Here is a 16,508-nt window from a genome sequence, read left to right as displayed (position 1 = left end):
TAATCCTCTAGTAAATAAGAAATACATCATTCACCATTTTCTAACACAATAAATACATAAAAAATAAGAACTGAATAAATATATATTAATCTATATAATTGCTTAAATAAATGTGTTTAGATCTAGTGTATCCTCCCAGTTAGCAAAAATAAGTACCAAATTCAATGTAAAGGCTAGATCTAGCTGTATAACAATGTTTTAATTATTACCAACCAATAAAAATCAACCTTTCTTTAGGAAAATAACTAGAAAGTACAAATGCCAAACAAGATTAACATGGGTTACTTAAATCAAGTTAAATCATGATTTAAAATTTAAAACATTCCACCCTGGACTCAACACCTTTTACTTTTCTCATTGAAATGTGAAACCAGATAAAACAGGCTGGGTGAAATTATATTCTAGCTCACTAGTCGTTTCACCATGGCTGGTGTGTTGGGAAGAAATTGTGTGAAACTGTGGTTTCATCTGATTTCAGCTTGAAATCTGAAAACCCTGCGCTGTTTCAGCTCAAATTTGCTTTATGGCTTTGTTGAACCTGACAACTGTGGGAAAGTTCTAGTTTTGAATCCACACAAATGGGAGTAGGTGGGTCAATAGAGAGTTATTTCACCCAATTTTCTGTATAAACACTTTAGCAGGTTCCACATTCAAAGAAATAGGAGACAAATATGTATATTGGAAAACAAGTGAGTTCATTATCATATTTAAGTGCCAGAGACAGAAAGTGATGTGTCTACTGTATATTGACATGATAAAATTGCTTTAAAATATGTTTATACTCCAAATAGTTTGACCATTTACGGACCCTTCTAATGTGACACAGTCCATTTTGAAAACTGATTAGTTACAAATGGTTTCAGATACTGCATTAAAGTTTATCAATTTTTGTAATTGTTTAAGTTTCATGAGAAGTTGTTTGCTAAATATTTTTCCTTAATTTCAACAAACACATCTCATGGGGGTTTTTTCTGCATTTTTCGATCAGCTTGATACGAACATGCCCCGCAGCCACGTGCCATTTTTGTGGGGATATTTTTAGCCGTATATTTTTTATTTTTTCTCCCTTTTTGGTATGTGAAAGGCCCCTACATACAAATAAAGAAACTGAAAAAAAATAGAGTTTTTTTTTTTCTCTGATTTTTTTTACTTAAAGTAATTTTAAGTGTAACTTGTGATGGTAGGGAAAAAAAAAGATCAGACTGAAGTGATTTTTATGCAACAATTTCCTTTCATCCTAAAAAAAAAAAAAAAAAAAATCCTGAAGCAAACTACGTGGTAACTACTGTATTATAAAATAAAACAAAGTCAAACAATAGCAATGTTTGGGTGCCGAGGCAGGAAGAAGCCAGTAGCACTTACATGGTTCAAACATAACTGTGTAAAAGCTGGGAGAGGTTTAACATTGTAATATTGAAAAATTCCAAATTGTACCAGGCTCAGTAATTCAAAACTTTTGATAAATGTTTTGGAGTGAATTTCAAGATGCTCCTCTTAAACCACAGTATAAAGATCTAAATAGTTTAGCACCTGGTTACTTGATTGGAGAGCCTCTCTCCCCACACCAGTATTACCACCAACACTCTTGCTGAAGCTCACTTGGTATGAACAGGAAGTGGATGGCAGAGTTTTTTGTGGGGGATTCTCAACCTTAGAATTCATGCTACCCTCCTTAGTTTGCCAGAGCCAGAATTCATTGATCCATCTGGGCAGGCTGCAAAACAAATCTTTCTTCGTAAGCATTTTAGGGAAGTTGAATGCCATAAGTTAAGGAGTTGAGACTGAAGGATAGTCCTTGAGGTTTTGTTATATAAGTGGGTAGAACATCTTTTGTTTTTTTCTCTCTTGAAAGAATCTATATATTGGTATTTCTGTAATTGGAACTTGAAATAAAAATATTTCATTGCTATTTTAAAATTTGTTAATGATGTATTTCACATTTTGGGATCTTCCTAGAACTATGGCTAGCTCCTAGATTTAAAAAAAACTGCAGCCTCTCTAAATATCAGTTCTAAACCATGAGGCTAGAGGAAGAAATGAAAATATTTGAAGGTAATGTTAATTTTACATTTTGGGAATGTTTAATTTTGTTTGGCTTGGCCACTTCTACCAGTAGAGTCCTAGTATTTATTTAGCTGAGAATGTCCATGCATTACTGTGTTGGTTGAGATCCAGAAGCATGTACTGAAATTAGGGAAACAAAAACAAACAAACAAAAAGGAAAGTTCCTTGCACTTTTATCATGCTTTTCAACTTCAAAACTAGATGTTTTTTAAATCTGCAAAGCATTTTATAAAATAATCTACACAACTCTCCTGTCAGTACAATAGGTAGGTGTAACAATCTCTGTTTTGTACGTGGAAGAAACTGAGGAAGAGAAATTAAAGTGTTGTTATGGTTATACTACTGATTGCAAAAATGGTAGCATTTTATTCAACTCATCCACTTCCTGTTATATTCTAAATAACATCTTCTTTTTTACTGATTAAAATCAAGTTTTTATTGCTTTTATTCCTATTAGCATTGCTTAGCCAGTATCATTATGATTACTGAACTAGATATTGGATTTTCTGGCTTGAGCATCATCAACAGAATTCATAGAATTGTAGTACTAGAAGGGACCTCGAGAGGTCATCTAGTCCGGTCCCTTGCACTCATGGAGGACTAAGTGTTATCTAGACTATATAAATGTTAGCTAAGTTTCAAATCTTTATTACTGGTAATGTAATATATTGCATTTATGTATTATGAAGAAAAATAGAGGGGTAGTTTAAAAAAACCAAACAACAACTACACTATGAACTTTACAGGAGCGTTCTTCACATGTATTAAGCACCTTTCCACCAACAAGTTTAGAGAAAGCTTCAAGCATGTTCAAGCTATGGATTGTAAAGCAGATAGAGAGATGTAGGCAGGCATCTTACAGTGCCTGAATTTATTAAAAAGAAATATGAATGTGGCTGTAAATGTAAGAAATAAACTTGTGGAAAATCAGAACTATCAGCTCCATTTTGTGTAGTTATAAAACATACAAAGTTGTCCTATTTTCATTTTTTATTTGCTCCCTCCCCAGTCTCATTAAATGTATATACTACATGACTTGTGATGTTTATGGTTATTTAATATGAGATTACTGGTAGTTTTACTGGGAACCACATGCTAGTTATTTCTAAAATTGATTAAAATAACTGTTCTGGGGGATGGGATGGCTCAATAATTTGGTAATCACAATGTCACCTTCACCCCTAGGTCAGTGATTCAAATCCAGCCCAGATCTGTAGTAATCTGAACAATTACCATCAGATGGCTGTTGATGATCTATTTGGACAAGTATCCGCATCAGTAACAGAATAGTTGATATTGACAACTTTGTTGGCAATCTCAACAGAGCGGTAAGTGAATGGGCACGGTAACTTAACTTTCTCTTTACCTCTCCAAGTGGTCCTTCTAGATGTGGTATGAGACACATTGCTGAAGAATGCATGCTACCTGTCTAGTACCTTTCATGGATAACTTTGTAAATACATTTTTTTAAAAATAGTTTGCAGATGAAAGGTAGTGGATTGACTATATTGGATAAAGCCTGTTGTCTACAGGTGGAGATAAGTTGTTGGTTGTGACCTACAAAGTCCTAAATTGCCTGGGGCTGGCCTACCCAAGGGACTGTGTCTCTGTCTGGGATTGCTTTCTGTAGTTTTGTATAAGAACATTAGAAAAGTAAGAGCAGCTAGGTACAAACTGTAACCTCGAGTTTGTTTTCATGATTGTATTCCATGACTATTTTGGGTGACATTGTGACTACAAAAAGAAAAGGAGGACTTGTGGCACCTTAGAGACTAACACATTTATTTGAGCATAAGCTTTCATGAGCTACAGCTCACTTCATCGGAAGCATCCAATGAAGTGAGCTGTAGCTCACGAAAGCTTATGCTTCGATGAAGTGAGCTGTAGCTCATGAAAGCTTATGCTCAAATAAATTGGTTAGTCTCTAAGGTGCCACAAGTCCTCCTTTTCTTTTTGCAGATACAGACTAACACGGCTGCTACTCTGAAACCTGTCATGACTACAGAGATATTGCTGGTATTTTGTTCTTTTTTTTTTTTTTAAGACAGGGGTGTGTCTGTACAATGCATGTAAATCTTGGTATTGAATGGAACCAGCCTTGTTGCTAATAATTTAGCGACTTATTAGAAGCTCATTTTTGCTCATCTTTGCTATAATATTACAGCTGCAGTTGTAGAAGTTGCTCCTGCCTGGGGCTAGTCTACTGCAGCTTTATCACTTGACTTTAGAGAGCTTTGGGTTGGTTTGTTTGTTTGTTTTCTATGGGGGGGTGAAAAAGGGGGTTGTTTGTTTTTTTTGTTCCTAAATCAATTCATGCTGCTTAAGTGTACTATGTACTCCCTTTCTCCACAATTTCTCAGCTGGCTGCATAATATTATCTTAACTTTTCCTATCTATGTTCAGTGGAACCACTAAATATCAATATCAACAAAGTGAACCTACTTGCAATTTGCATGCAGATTCTTTATGAAATCCTCTCTGGTCGAGTCTTCATTTTGTCTAGTTTTTCAATAATTTATTTTGAACTACTTTGTGTTTCTTTCTCATGCCTTTATTTCTGGGGTAAATTTTCTTTCAGTCCTCTTCATACCTTCAGAATCAGATGCATTTGTAGCAAAGTGTATTTAGTAATCTTATACTCTTCATAACAGCTCTCTGTTGAGAAGTATCCCACCTACTTTTGTTGGCTCTCTGCTGGAAAGCAGCCCTCTCGTATTTCCCCAATTTTCTAAAACAGCTAAGTGGGTGGAGCCAAGCTAACAGGATAAACATAATATTTCTGGACTTGGTGGAGGTAGCAGCACATAGCTCCATGGTTTCACTGCTTCATCATGGACCCCATCCATTTGATAGTGTAAAACATTTGAGCCCAGAGGCCCCCTCAGTGTTTTGGTTTGCAGTAGGCACAGCAATGATTGCAGTACAGCAAGTCCTATGTAAGGGTAACTCCTCATTAAGGCACAAATTGGTACCATTTTCCTCGAAGTTGCTTACCTTGCTGCTTATTGAATAAGGTATGGCCAAACGGAATGAAAGAGCATGCAAATTGACTGTATCAGACCAGTGATTGTAGTGGTGGGGACCCTTTCACAATAGTTATATATGTTATGATACTTGTAGACCAATAACCCAGGAGTATAACAAATGCATCCTCTTCAAATTAGATTCTTCCAAAGTTTGTTATTTTTTAAAATAAAATTAAGGACCAATCTGGCTGTGCTGATTTAGCACATTGTCTGCACTCTTCCATCTCTGGATAGTTATCTCTTAAATTAAGAGGACTGCATGCATTTTCTGGCTCACTGCTTTATCAAGTATCTTTTCAATAGATAGCGGACTGCCCCATACAAGAGAAAACAATACTTTCATTAGCTTTAACACCCTTTAGTCAGCTTTATTCCTTCTCAAAATACAGCTATGATGTTGCTCCCAAGTTGTATTCCAGTATTTCAGAAAAAAGAAAAGGAGTACTTGTGGCACCTTAGAGACTAACAAATTTATTTGAGCATAAGCTTTCATGAGCTACAGCCCACTTCATCAGATGCATGTCACTGTATCTGTATGAGTTTTTTCATGAAGTTGATAGATTTCCACTCCATATGGCTAAATTCAGTGCCTTGCATAATGACAGGTTTCAGAGTAGCAGCCGTGTTAGTCTGTATCCACAAAAAGAAAAGGAGTACTTGTGGCACCTTAGAGACTAACAGATTTATTGAGCTGTAGCTCACAAAAGCTTGTGCTCAAATAAATTTGTTAGTCTCTAAGGTGCCACAAGTACTCCTTTTCTTTTTGTGGATACAGACTAACACGGCTGCTACTCTGAAACCAGTATTTCAGAAGTGGCTTATAAAACCACTCTCCTGATCAAATCCCTAGCAGGGCAGAATGGTCCAATGGACCAGAGGAGCAAAACAGCTTATGAGAATTCAAGAGCTTCCCATGATGAATTGTGATTAAATTTTAAAAAAACAAACAAACAGAAAAGTTAAGATGAATATCAGGCAAACTTCCTGTCAGCAAGGGGAAAGAAACGAAGTCCGACTAGAAGATCTAATGAGTCTTTTCCATCTCTAATTTCAGTGATTATATTACTTTAAAAAAATTAGCTGGAGAGAAGTGAATAATTATAGAATGGCATAGTTGGACTCCATCAAAGACAAATCCTGGCGTAGTGCTTTAGAAATGAATATGAGAGTTTAGCCTCTCTTGAGCAGGGGCTCACTAAGAATAGATTAGGTCAAAGAAATCTGACGTCTTTGAAGGAGCGAAAAAAATAATGAAAGCATGGCAGTGGATGTGAGTTACCTGGATTTCAGTAAGGCTTTTAGTAAGTTGCCCCACAGGCAATTGTTGAACAAGATGATAAATCTAGATATCAGCACTGATGAGAAAATATGTGCAAGTTGGCAGGAACAGTGAGGAGGGTTATCATTAACGGCACAAAATCCTCCTGGAGTGAAATGACAATTGGGTTCCCACAGGGTTTTGTGTGGAGAGCAATCCTGTTTAACAAATTAATTACTGAGTTGGAAAATTGAACTACTGTATTTGTGTGGCATCCATACTTGCAGATGGTACTGAAGCAGGAGATAGTTGAAACAGTAGGGTGGATATAGTGAAATTGTAGGAGCTTTTGGACTTGTTGGGTAAATTGTCAGATGACTAAAATATTCTTTTAAATTCAGGAAATGTGTTTCTTCTGGGCTGAGAAGAACAAAAAAGTGAAATACCAATTAAATATTAATGAGACAGGCAAAAAGGCATTTAGAGGTGATATGAGCAGTATCCGTATCCTAATAGGGGGGTTAGGTTGCTTTAAACAAAGAATACATATTAAATCTAAAGAAATGGGGTTTATTTGTTTTGTTTTTTGCATTTCTGCATGACACTTCTGCATATTTCTGGAACATTGTATGAAATTTAGGTAACTTAATTTAAAAGATTTCTAGTTATTACAGAGAGCACAGAGGAGGACAATGTGGATGGTTGACCTAAAGATATGGAAGGAATCTTTTTTGAGGAAAGAGATGCAGAGAGACTCAGGTGTGATTTCATTAAAGTTTTCTAGTGCAGGAATTTAGGAGTAGGCACAGTGATACTTATAAGGAAGGGATCTCATATTTTCACAAATAAAAGCTTGAGCAGGAAAGGTTTAGGCTACATTTTAGAAAGGGCTTCTTGTAGGAGTTGTTAAAATTTGGATTAGTCTACTGTATGGTATTTGGAGCACAAATTCTCAACCACTTTAAAGCAAAGATAATTACTGCTTACTACACTAAGTATTTTATAAATGCCAATAGCTAGATATTTTGAATAAAAAAAATATCCAGTAGTTAAACATGCTTACTGAGTAACAGCGTACATCTGGTGCAAGGTGTGAAAATGAAATAGATATTCCTTTTGGTTGTCTTAATCCACAAATTATGTCTACCTACTTTAAAAGAAGAGGGAATATTGCATTGATATTACCACAAAATTATGAAAAGTGTATGAAAACTGGTCCATACTGTGAAATATGTAGATAATGAGAACATCTGATATTCATGAAGGTGCTCACTAGCAATAAATAGAAATTGAGGTCCTCCTCTGCTTCTGTGAGGGGAGGCAATTTGTGGGTCAGACTGTACCACATGGTATGAATTCACCCAGCCCAGTCAGTAATCCATTTCTCAATATCATTTTTCACAAAGATCTGATCCAAAGCCTATTGACTTCAATGAGCTTTCAGTCTGGTTCCAAGTGAACCAAGAGTGGTGGTGAGCTCAGAGGTATTGGTCTGTTACAGCCCATTAGAATAGGTAGTACAGGTTTCCATCTAAGGTCGTAGGAACCTATGGGGCTAAGCTGCTGTGTGTGAATGAATAGTGGCTAGTGGTCCAGGATAAAACTGTCTAGTGTCTAAGTGATGTAAGAGTCTTTCAATGGGACTTAGGTGCTTTTCAAAATGAGACTTAAGCCTAAGTAACCCTAGGTACTTTTGAGGCGCTTTTCTTCTCGACGGTCATAATTATTCTTTGTACAAAAGTGCATTCTTACGTTGCACGGCAGAAAAAAAATAGAGTTAGGAATTTTACATGTTCTTATGTTCTTACATGTGGCTATTGAAAAACTAGTTGGAAAAAATTTAATTAAACACCTACAACTTGACCGTATTGTTTTTCCTTGCTGAGTCAAGCAATCACCCTCTAATTGTTATTGACTTGAGCAGTTGGCCTTGCCACCCTCATGTGTATGTGTGTGGTATGTGTGTAACCATGTTTTGGTTATTTTTCTTGTTTAAGTTTATGGAGAGAAAAGGCAGCACACACAAGAAACAAAATAAACAGGTATGTCAAAAATGTGTAAGGAGAGTGACCACTTTAGATAAGCTATTACTAGCAGGAGAGTGGGGTGGGGGAGGTATTTTTTCATGCTTTGTGTGTATAAAAAGATCTTCTACACTTTCCACAGTATGCATCCGATGAAGTGAGCTGTAGCTCACGAAAGCTTATGCTCAAATAAATTGGTCAGTCTCTAAGGTGCCACAAGTACTCCTTTTCTTTTTTCAAAAATGTGTAGTTCAAATAAACAGAGACAAATATCCCTCCAAACCATCCTGTCCCATCTTTTAATTTTCTTCTTTAGGTAAGGTGGTTTGGGCCTCCAATGTCAACTGCTGTTATTTCAGCCAGATCTGCTTAAGGCTGTGCTGTTTGTCAGTGACTGATGACAGGTGCTCGTACCCACAGGTTGTTTCTCCTCTCTGCCTACTTCTGTCATCTTCTTTTCCTTTTCTGTGTTTGTATCTTTCTTTCTTCCTGTCTACCTCTTTCCTTTCATATTTCCCTGGATTTGTTTTTTTCCCCCACTTCTTGCACAATTACCTTTCAGATTCTTTCTACTTTGTGCCCTCCTCTACATCAAGTCTGATTCTTTTGGTCTGTCCCTACCCATTGCGACAGGTAGCACAGGCCACTGGATTGAGGAAAAGGCTGGGAACCAGGATCTGTTGAATCCAAGTCCTGGCTCTTGCACTGATGCATAGTGTGACTTTGGGCAAGTCACTTACACTCTAATGAGATCTACAGAAGCTAAGCTCCTTGGAGGAGGAAACATAGATTCTTAAAGCACATGTGCCTCCAAATAGGGTAGCTACATTTTTTACAATATTTTTCTACTAACAAATATAAATCAGGTAAGCAGAGAACACTTAGTTTGTGACTCATGCTCTGAGAGTAAAAGATAGCGTAGTGGCGAAAGATCACCCTTTTTGGTCAGAGAATCAGATTTAGAACACATTTACTACATGCCACATACATTTTTCAAACAGCATGGCTTTTCTGAATATAAGATGCGGAGTTCTCAAATCCCTTATAAAAACGGATTTAAAGTGTTGTAGATTGATTCATTTAAAACCATATGTCACAACATATATGAGGGCTCCGCTACGTGAGAGATGGGAGGTTGCTGGTAGTATGGAAGCAGAGCTCAAGTTGCTTAGTTTATCTGAACTGTGCACTTTCATGCCTCCCAATGATTTTTTTTTTTTAAACTGCAATGTTCCATTAAGGAATTTTCTAAATGCATTCGCGGTGTGTCTGCTCAAACTTAACTCTGAATGAACTGTTGTTTGTTTGTTTGTTTGTTGTTTTTGTCTGGGATATTACCTATTTATCTACTACACAGGACTGTTGAGAATGATTTAGTTCATATTTCCACTGGGTTTTGAAAATGTAAGCCTTTATCAAAGGACTAAGGTATTAATTCACTCTTGCTTGTTGCAACTCTCTTGTTACTCTTATTTCTATTTTTCTGCTTTGTGCTTCCTGTGTCTTCCTTTTTAAATAAACAAGTATCCTTTGCCTGACATTATTGTAGTAAGGCCTGGTATGAGGACTCTGATACAAGGCCTCACATACAAAGCCTTATGTTTCAGGCCTTCTTCATGCTACAGTTATCTCCTTCCACTAGTAAATGTATGTTAGGAGTCCCGTTCTGTGTTCCTCCAATACTGTCACTTCATTATTGCTGGTGACATAACATGTAGTACAGCTTTCTTGCACCTCATCTTAAGCATCTGGTGCTGGGCACTGTTGAGACTGAGATACTGGGTAAAATGGGCCACAGGTCTGATCTATGCATCCGATGAAGTGAGCTGTAGCTCACGAAAGCTCATGCTCAAATAAACTGGTTAGTCTCTAAGGTGCCACAAGTACTCCTTTTCTTTTTAGGTCTGATCTAGTATTTTAGTTCCCATGTTTCTAGGAAATTATATATTTATTCTGTTCAGTGAGTATTGCTTTACATATGGAAAGCTAATTACTATTTTTCCTATTACCCTTAAGTAGCTGCAAACTTAATTAGATGATGTGCATTCTAACTTGGAACCTGGACTGTAGTCCAGGTAGTAGTTAAAAGGAAACTTGTGTGACTTGGAAGGAAAAGGGATATACGATGTATAGGGCCCTACCAAATTCATGGCCATGAAAAACGCATCACGAATGGTGAAATCTGGTCTCTCCCCACCCTCCCCCCATCTCCCCCCCTGTGAAATCTGGTCTTTTGTGTGCTTTTACCCTAAACTATACAGATTTTATGGGGGAGACCAGCGTTTCTCAAATTGGGAGTCCTGACCCAAAAGGGAGTTGCAGGGGGTCACAAGGTTATTTTAGGCGGTCACAGTATTGCCACCCTTACTTCTGTGCTGCCTTCAGATCTGGGCGGTCAGAGAGCGACGGCTGTTGGCCAGGTGCCCAGGTCTGCAGGCAGCGCCATGCAAGCAGCAGTACAGAAGTAAGGGTGGTAATACCATACCATGCCACCCTTCCTTCTGAGATGCTGCCTTCCAAGTTGGGCAGTCACAGAGTGGTAGCTGCTGACAGGGCCCAGCTCTGCAGGCAGCAGCACAGAAATTAAGGTGCCAGTAACATACCATGCCATCCTTACTTCTGCGCTGCTCCTGGAGGAGGCTCTGTCTTGAAAGCTAGGCTCCTGGCCAGCAGCAGTGCAGAAAGTAAGGGTAGCAGTAATGCAACCCCCCCACTCTACAATAAGCTTGCAACTCCCCGCTTCCTCGTCCTCCACCCCCACCCCGGCCACGCGCACACAACTCCTTTTTGGGTCAGGACCCTACAATTGCAACACTGTGAAATTTCAGATTTATATAGCTGAAATCATGAAATTTAGGGTTTTTAAAATCCTATGACTGTGAATTTGACCAAAATGGATCGTGAATTTGGTAGAACACTAACTACGTTTAGAAAGGTTTCAGAGTAGCAGCCGTGTTAGTCTGTATTCGCAAAAAGAAAAAGAGTACTAGTGGCACCTTAGAGACTAACAAATTTATTTGAGCATAAGCTTTCGTGAGCTACAGCTCACTTCATCGGATGCATTCAGTGGAAAATACAGTGGAGAGATTTATATACATAGAAAACATGAAACAATGGGTGTTACCATACACACTGTAACGAGAGTGATCACTTAAGGTGAGCTATTACCCACCCGCTGAAGTGAAGAAACAGATTTGACAGAGCCAGAAGAGTACCCATAAGTCACCTAGTACAGGACAGGCCCAACAAAGAAAATAACAGAATGCCACTAGCCATCACCTTCAGCCCCCAACTAAAATCTCTCCAACGCATCATCAAGGATCTACAACCTATCCTGAAGGACGACCCATCACTTTCACAGACCTTGGGAGACAGGCCAGTCCTTCCTTACAGACAGCCCCCCAACCTGAAACAAATACTCACCAGCAACCACACACCACACAACAGAACCACTAACCCAGGAACCTATCCTTGCAACAAAGCTCATTGCCAACTGTGTCCACATATCTATTCAGGGGACACCATCATAGCACCTAATCACATCATCCACACTATCAGAGGCTCATTCACCTGCACATCTACCAATGTGATATATGCCATCATTTGCCAGCAATGCCCCTCTGCCATGTACATTGATCAAACTGGACAGTCTCTACGTAAAAGAATAAATGGACACAAATCAGACGTCAAGAATTATAACATTCAAAAACCAGTTGGAGAACATTTCAATCTCTTTGGTCGCTCAATTACAGACCTAAAAGTTGCAATTTTTCAACAAAAAGACTTCAAAAACAGACTCCAACGAGAGACTACTGAATTGGAATTAATTTGCAAACTGGATACAATTAACTTCGGCTTGAATAAAGACTGGGAGTGGATGGGTCATTACACAAAGTAAAACTATTTCCCCATGTTTTTCCCCCCCTCCCCCATCCCCCATTGTTCCTCAGATGTTCTTGTCAACTGCTGGAAATGGCCCACCTTGATTATCACTACAAAAGTTTTTTTTCCTCCCCGCTCTCCTGCTGGTAATAGCTCACCTTAAGTGATCACTCTGGTTACAGTGTGTATGGTAACACCCATTGTTTCATGTTTTCTATGTATATAAATCTCCCCACTGTATTTTCCACTGAATGCATCCGATGAAGTGAGCTGTAGCTCACGAAAGCTTATGCTCAAATAAATTTGTTAGTCTCTAAGGTGCCACTAGTACTCCTTTTCTTTATGTGTAGAGAGATGTTTATGAAAGATTGTGATTTGGAGACACTGCCTCATAAGGGATAGTGTTGTGAATGTGGGAATTTGGCGATGTGCCCTGGAGCTTAGGATTGGAAACATAGCATGGCTGTGTGCAGCAGTTCAGCAGAGAGGCTCTCCAGTTTGTTTTATGAAAGTTGTATTCCTTTCCCATTCACTAGTTTGTTATTTAATGAACCCCAAGATCGTTACACTATGGATGAAATCAACACACTGTAGTGTGGTAGACTCGAGTTTGATTCCTCCCTGTTTTCCATGAGTGGAAAAGAAAAAGCCTCACATACAGTAAAATATGTCTATGTTTTGTTTTTTAAAAGCTCAGGGTAGTGTGGACTACCCATGCAGAATTCCACTGACATTAGGATTCTGCACTGACATAGGGGCCCACACTACTATGGAAACAGACCCAGACTGGAGTAGGAGCAGGAGCAAGGGCAGTGGGTTGACACTACTGGCAGTGGGAGTGTTCCTGACCAGGTAGTGATGCTGAGTAGACTGAAGAGACTGCTTCCCCTAAGAGCCTATATATCTACCTTGGGATCATTTGGGTGGGTCTTTGCCTGTGATTGGATGGACCCAGTTGACTGGCATGGGGCCTATCAGAAGGTAATTGCCTCTGATGACTCATCACACTCTCTGGCTCAGTGATTTCCACTGTTGACAACATGCTTCAAGGTTTGAACTTTAAATCACGTGCTGTCAGTGGAAGAATGGTGAATGTTTTTCAGTCAGGTTTTGTACTGAGGAACTGCATGTCCTCTCCAATAAACATTTAGAAAGATGCTGGTCATAGTTTAGTTCAGTGAAACTTACTCTGAATAAAGAGCAGCACATACCTGTAAATTATAAGTGTTTACACCCAAACTAACTTCAGCTTTCAAGAAACATTGGATTATTGCTTATCTAACTACATGGTCAATATAGGTTTTCAAAATGGAAAGTTTTGCAAAGCAGAAACTCCTGGAGAAAAGCAAGAAAATTAAAGTAACTTGGAAAAGATTGTTTGCAATGTTGAAGCCCTGTTGGTCCCAGGATATTAGGGAAACAAGGTGCATGAGGTAATATCTTTTACTGTATCAGCTTCTGTTGGAGAAAGAGAAACTTTTGAGCTTACATAAAAGATATTACTTCTACCACCATCTCTCTCTTGGAAAATATTGGCTTTCTTTCTGAGCTGGGAAAGTAAGATGAAAAGAGAGAATTTTTCCTGACAACAACCTTTTCTCTGTCACACTAAAAAAATAATAATTTATATTTAAACAAAAATATTAATTATATTAAGTCTTGTGGTTATCATCTATTGACAGATAGCATAGGTTCTCCTCCTTCTACATAATAGGCTGGCACAAATGTGGGGTCATGGTGTCTGGAGTGGCTCATGGCCATGAGTGCCTACCTCAGGGCATACACCCAACTATTGGTATGTTCTATAATTAGATTTCACCAAGACACTACCAAATTGAACTCCTAAAGTAATGCAATAGTCTTATAATGGAGTCACAGACAGTCCCCTTAGATACTGGGCAAGCTAGTCTATGTGATAAATGGTCACTTGCACCAAAACCCACAAAATAATCAGGCTGCACCCAGTGCCAACAGACCAGTTACTCACCCAGATTGATTTGTTTCCTAAATTTCACACCAAAGACAATGTTGGTAGTCAGTTCTATAGCAAACTAACTAAAGGTTTATTAACGAGGAAAAAGAAATGAGTTATTGAGAGGTTAATGCAGGTAAAATATATGTACAGGTGAGTCACAGTCTGTAATTCCAAATGGTAGCAGAGATGTAGTAATCTGCCCGTTTCTCAAAAGTCTCTCAGGGCCACCCAGAATAATTCTGAGGATCTCTGTCTTCTTGTTTGGTTGTTCTGCCCCGTTAGAATCCAAACAGTCCAGAGATGAAGATTTTTTCCTTGTGTCCATACTTATAGCTTCTTGTCACAGAAAAACAAGTTGACAGAGTCACTACCGACATGGGCTCTTTCTTTGATGATGCGGAGAGAGAGGAAAGCATTTAGAGTCTTTGATCCTCACACATTACCTTTTTTTTTTTTTTTTTTTGAAATATGCAGGGATTCGCACCTTCCTGCTATAGTCCTTCGTTTGCATTACACATTTGTTCTGTTTGATGGGTTACTTAGTTACAGAGTGTTACAGTGTGTTACAGTGTGTCACAGGGCACTAGTTCAGGTGGTTCCGCAGTCATAAACACACACCAGGCTGTTTATCCTTCACCAAGGTGTGCATATATTTCCCTCTTACATCACCAGAACATGCAACGTGGGCTTAAAGCAAGGACAGACTTCCCTGTAGCCCTCATTCTTCAGCCCAGGCTCACCCTCTGAGCTTCCTTCTGAGCTCCTCTTGAGCTCCTTCCTCAGCTGCCTTTGCTTCCTGTTTCCTCTCCTTATATTCTCCCCAATTACCTTGTTAGCTCAGTGATTATCATCCAGGTGGTCACAATCCCCCACCAGAAGGTGTGTAATTGTTAAGGATACAATTCCGTCATGGAGGTCACAGAAGTAATGGATTCTGTGACTTTACCAGAGCTCCATGACTTCGGCTTCAGTTGTCAGAAGCTGGGGCGGGAGTTGGGGATGTGAGCCCCTCACCTTTGGTTTCAGCCGGGACTGGGGCTGTGCATCCCCCCCCCACATCCCTGTGGCTGTGGCCAGTTCTAGAGCCTGGGCTGTGCATCTGCCTTCCCATGGCTTCAGGTGTGGCTGGAGCTGGAGTTGCTGCTGTGTGTCCCTGCCCCATGGCTTCAGCCAGGATTGAAGCTGGGACTGTGCTTTCCCCCACCCCTCCCCACCATGGCGGCGGGACTGGGGCTGTCAGTCCACACCATGGGGCTCCAGCTGTCATTCCTTCCCTCCCAACACCCCACCCTCTCTCTCCTCATTATTTTTAGTAAAAGTCACGGACAGGTCATGGCTCCCATTAATTTTTTTTTGTATGCCTGCCACCTGTCCGTGACTTTTACTAAAGATAACCGTGACAAAATCTTAACCTTCGTAATTCCCCCAGGCTGCAGCACTTTCAGTTATCAGGGATATATACAATGCAAGTGTTCACTGTTACATTGTAACATGGGGCATAGTGGAGTGAGAAAAATACATGCAGCATCCATCTGGTTTCCAGCTATGCATTTGTAAATGTTCAGTGAGGCCTGGGGCCTTGGCATGAGCTGGCTCCTGGTCTGCCAGTGTCCCACCTGGCCTAAGTACACTGGAATACTTCAGGGCTGCGAGGTTCTTGTGTTTAAATACAATATGTGAAGTAATGTTTTTTCTTGTTTGGGTAGAAGAGATAACAGAATACGTGAACAGAATATGATCAACAACCTATTCCTTAAAAAGAAAAGGAGGACTTGTGGCACTTTAGAGACTAACAAATTTATTAGAGCATAAGCTTTCGTGAGCTACAGCTCACTTCATTGAAGTGAACCCTCCTTTTCTTTTTGCGAATACAGACTAATACGGCTGCTACTCTGAAACCTGTCATTATGCAACCTATTCCTTGTTTGACTGTTTTTTTCGGCTAGGAAAGAATTCCCTATGAGTTGCAAGGAAAATCTTTAATCCTAACAGATTATGCTCAGGAGTGTAACCCCTATTCACTTTCTTTTTCATTTTGAATTGTTCAGGTGGCATTAGTTAATGAAATAGAATGAATAATTATTTAACTTAACATTTTTGTTTGTTTTGCTTAACTGTGTTGATTTTGCAATCAGGGTAGACTGATTTAAAGCAAGGCAATTTAAGTTATGGTTTAAATCACAAATTGGAAAGCCTTGATTTTAATCAATTTTTCCATTTGTACTTTGTTATTTTCTAAATACAGGTGTTTTCTTATTGGTTGATATCATTAAAACATG

General features: G+C 39.0%; 1 protein-coding gene across 6 annotated transcripts in view; it reads left to right on the top strand.

Moving 5' to 3' along the window:
- The window catches only part of CTNNA2 (catenin alpha 2), a 775,924-nt gene that overhangs the window by 73,077 nt on the left and 686,339 nt on the right, over positions 1-16,508 (top strand). For 4 of the 6 annotated variants that reach the window (XM_043544889.1, XM_007061449.4, XM_043544891.1 and 1 more), the window contains exon 1: positions 3,250-3,392. The exons of the other annotated variants lie outside the window; for them this stretch is intronic. The gene's annotated coding sequence lies outside the window, so the exon portion shown is untranslated. Of the gene's footprint in view, positions 1-3,249; positions 3,393-16,508 lie in introns of those variants that run through there. 6 annotated transcript variants of the gene reach the window in all.

The sequence above is a fragment of the Chelonia mydas genome, chromosome 4 (assembly GCF_015237465.2).
Source record: "Chelonia mydas isolate rCheMyd1 chromosome 4, rCheMyd1.pri.v2, whole genome shotgun sequence".
NCBI classification, from domain to species: domain Eukaryota; kingdom Metazoa; phylum Chordata; order Testudines; family Cheloniidae; genus Chelonia; species Chelonia mydas.
The sequence above is the reverse complement of the archived record's forward strand: the minus strand, read 5'-3'. Positions and strand labels throughout refer to the sequence as shown.